This window comes from Hesperophylax consimilis, chromosome 22 (assembly GCF_061612785.1).
Source record: "Hesperophylax consimilis isolate HC1 chromosome 22, BYU_Hcon_1.0, whole genome shotgun sequence".
Lineage (NCBI taxonomy): Eukaryota > Metazoa > Arthropoda > Insecta > Trichoptera > Limnephilidae > Hesperophylax > Hesperophylax consimilis.
In genome coordinates, this window is record NC_142857.1 from 17,596,910 (window position 1) to 17,600,848 (window position 3,939).

Consider the following 3,939-nt stretch of genomic DNA (forward strand, 5'->3'; position numbering starts at 1 on the left):
AGTTATTTTGTCTTCAACCACTTTGTTAGAATTAAGACATTGTGTCAACTAGTTTTGGTCAGCTAGTTTCTCAACCTTCTTCAAGATAGCATTATTGAAAACTAACCTAAGTACTAAAACTAACCTAACGACTTTACATTAAACATAATGTAAGATTAACCTAAAGAGAGAGATAAATCATAAAATATTGCGGGTTCACAAGCGAGCTGAACCACGAATTATGGGAAAGGAACGAAGCAACCTAATTGAATAAGCAACAATGATTATGACAGAGCTTCAGAGAGCGTATGGGTAAGGGTTAAGGGGGGTGGAGATTACATGATTACAATATATACTTATTTATTTATTTACGCCCGTTAAATAGGATTTTACGTATTATTTACGGCATTCACGCACATCGGTTGTTGCAATTCTGATAGAGGAACAACCGGCTTTTCGATTACAAAAAAAGTTTCAGCAGGATCGAGAACCAGTCCTGTTCGAGAAAAAACAATGACGGTATCTCTTTTCGCAGGACCTGTGCCCATAGTGGACAGCGACTGTCCGATATCAGCCTGAAAACACCGACATTATCAATTAAAACCTGATCAATCCATAATAAACTTTATAAAGTTTTTTATAATTACCGGAAAAACAGGCAAAGTTTTGCAGTCTACACGTCGGAGGCCGCTTGCAGTGAGATAAATATGTTTGAAAATTATTAGAGCAAACGCGGTTTCCTGCTGATGGTACCCAGTTATTGTCACATAATTGAATTCGGATGGTTTCTAACCATTTCTCCATTTTTTCCGGTTTTGTGGGGAAAGCTAAGCGAAAATACCCATTAAAAAAATGAATTCATTAAATGACGCAAATTTATTTCTATCAATTCTTCTACAAAAAATCGAAAAGGCGAAGCAGATATTACCCGAAAGGCAATAACGACTTAATACAACCCTGATTGGCAAAATGCACGGACCAAATAATTCACACACACTTGAGCTGTCACGCGTGTCAACGCTAGACGACTAATACATCAATAATTATCACGCATTGGTTGCGTGATATTTGTATATCCGCACGTGATAATAATTAACATGAATCACCCTATTGGTGGATTCCTTGTGGGTGTGTTATTCATGTGACGTCAGGAATTTTACCAGCAAAAATAGCTGACAAGCAAAATAGCTTAACTCTAGACCAACAAAAGGTAAAACGCAATGCACAGTGCCCATTTCGCATTGCGACACAATGCGTGCGCCTTTTCATAAATGTGCACGTGAACCAAACCAAAATTGTGTTGGGGTTATTTTTCAATGGTTATGCCGTGTCTAGTCTTATTAAGTCTATGATCAGGGCCTATGTAATCGATGCTATGTGGAAGGTCTTTTGGAAGATCTGGGAAGAAAACGGGTATGAGGGGTGGGTAGGAATCTATCCCTCCCTCTGCGTGTCAAGTCAGACCAGTTGGAGATGTCAAAGTTTTAAATTGGTTTAGTGACCAACCGAAACTGAAACCGAATTTCGGCTTGGTTCTGGTTTCAGCCGAAACCGAAAATGAAACTTTTTTAAAAAGTTAAATAATGTTCTAAAGAGTTCATTAAACTTATATTGATAATTTCCACTGGGCCCTTAAAACGTTTAAAATCAAATTATTTTTACAATTTACTTAAGGCGATGCCATCCGTAGTAATGTAAAATCATGTGTTTTTGGTTTGAAAATTTGGTCGCCTAGAAATGTTTCAGATGCTTTAATTAAATAATACTAGTAGAATACATCTTGGCCTTCGAAATAATCGAGTATTTTTTAGATAAGTCTTTTTATAAGCCCAGAAAAAAATAATGTATAAGGCATATGAAAACTGCTTTAAAGTTCAAAATCTCCTACTTACGAACACATTTTCGGTTATGATTTTATTGTATAATGTGGCAAATTAAGTTTTTTATAAAAACATCGGAAAAACGTTAAATATTTATGCCTGAACATCCACAAAATAAAATAAAAGGCACTTTTTGGCCATGTTTTTTTCTTGCATAAATCAAAACAGGCGGATGGTGTTAAGCGGGAATTTAAACCTTATCGCCATCTACGTAAGGGTTGTTATTGATAATTTAAAATATTACACGACGTAGTGCATCGCCTTAAATCAAACTATTATTTCTTTATCATTTTTATTGATTTACTGTGTAATATTGTAACATTATAATTATTTATTTGGTTTTAGGTGCTGGAAGTGTTGCCATATTCTTCCTGTTGAATAGCCATGAACTAAAAGCAATTTTTGGATCCTTTGCCGCGGTAAATCCTAAGATGTTTTTCGGGATTTTTATTGGAAATATGGCTTCAGTTGCTGTTGGTATTATCAGAAGTCCCCACCATGTCAAATGTATGATTGAGTTCATGACCCTTACAGAAAAGGTAAAACGTGTTATGTGGACCAAATAATATCACTACAAATATGTCGAAAGAGACAAAGCCCATGTTGTTATCTATCACATCCTCAGTCCTTAGTCCTTCCCGTTCCGCTCCTGTACTCTTCCAAGCAGTCTGTCCACATATTCCCCGTACCTAGGTCTACTTTGGTTCCATTGGGGAACCCAAGCGGCCATCATTTTCGCCGTCCCATCGCGCATTCAAGTATTTTGAAGCTTTTAAACGATAGACAAAGACATATTTCGTAAGTAATTCGAAATGAAACTCTTTAATCACATGCCTACATCATTGAAACAATCCATACAGAAATCATCGATACATACAACCAAACATAATGTTTCAGTATGGATAAAAATAAAAGGCACAAAATTTTATCATAACTTAAATTATACATCAAACATAACGCAATAACATTAACACTATAGCGGATTTTTTGCAACATGTTTCTGGCTTACACCCTTCGAGGTTGTTCTAGGCCACCATTTCATTTTATGTAGAGATGGAAGTTTAATTTATATATTAATTTAGTAGAATAGGTAAATTTCAAGATATTTGGATGATTGGAGTTGAGTTTAGACTTAAAAGAGATGAGATGTTGAATGGTGGGGAGGAAATTTTAGATAAGGCTTGTTAGAAGAGAGGAAAATTGTTTAGAGAGGGACAACCAAAAAATGTCATCTAAATTTCCCACTTCTAGAATGTACTTACAATCTGGAGAGTCAATCACATGAATTTTAAATAAGTGAGAAGGAATAGAAGAATGTCCAATTCTCATTTGAATAAGTGAGGGAATTTCTTTATTGGAAAAATAGCATTATTTTATTGTATTTTTTGAATTTCACGCCCAGCTGGGATTTTACATGTTAATTATTACTAACACGAAGAACATCTAAACAATTTTTTAAAAAATTAAAGAAAGACAAACGTTCTCGGGTTACAAATAACATGACAGTATTTTAAAATCTCTTACTACCACCACAGTAAGAGGAAAATGTTGCTAGTGTTGAACACACTACGCCTGGGTGGGACCCAAACGCGATGTAAACTCAGCCACCGATCGGTCTAAGCATAAGCAAAACCTTTTTGTTCATTCCAGAATGAAAGCGACAATACCTATTGCAAATAATTTAGACATAAGATTCGTTTTCCCACCATTGTTAACATTAGCATAAGCTTTGCCTCAAAGAAACTGATAGCTGACTTGCAGGTGGTCCAAAACCGAGCTCTCAGAAATTTTCTAGATCTTCCATGGGCCACACATCTCAATTTCCGGTATCCTTCCAATCACAGTCCTTCCCAAACATGAAATTACGACCACCATTCTACAAATTACCCAACAATCAACCCACACTAACATCGAGCTTCTTTACAATCAAGATTTCCGGTAAGGTCTTATTCTGGTAAGGTCTTATTGTTTTATTCCGGTAAGGTCTTTCAATCTCATCATATGTGCAGTATACATACCTCCTGCCTCACAACCTACGGTCTATGATACGTTCTCCGAAAACCTGGAATCACTATATTCA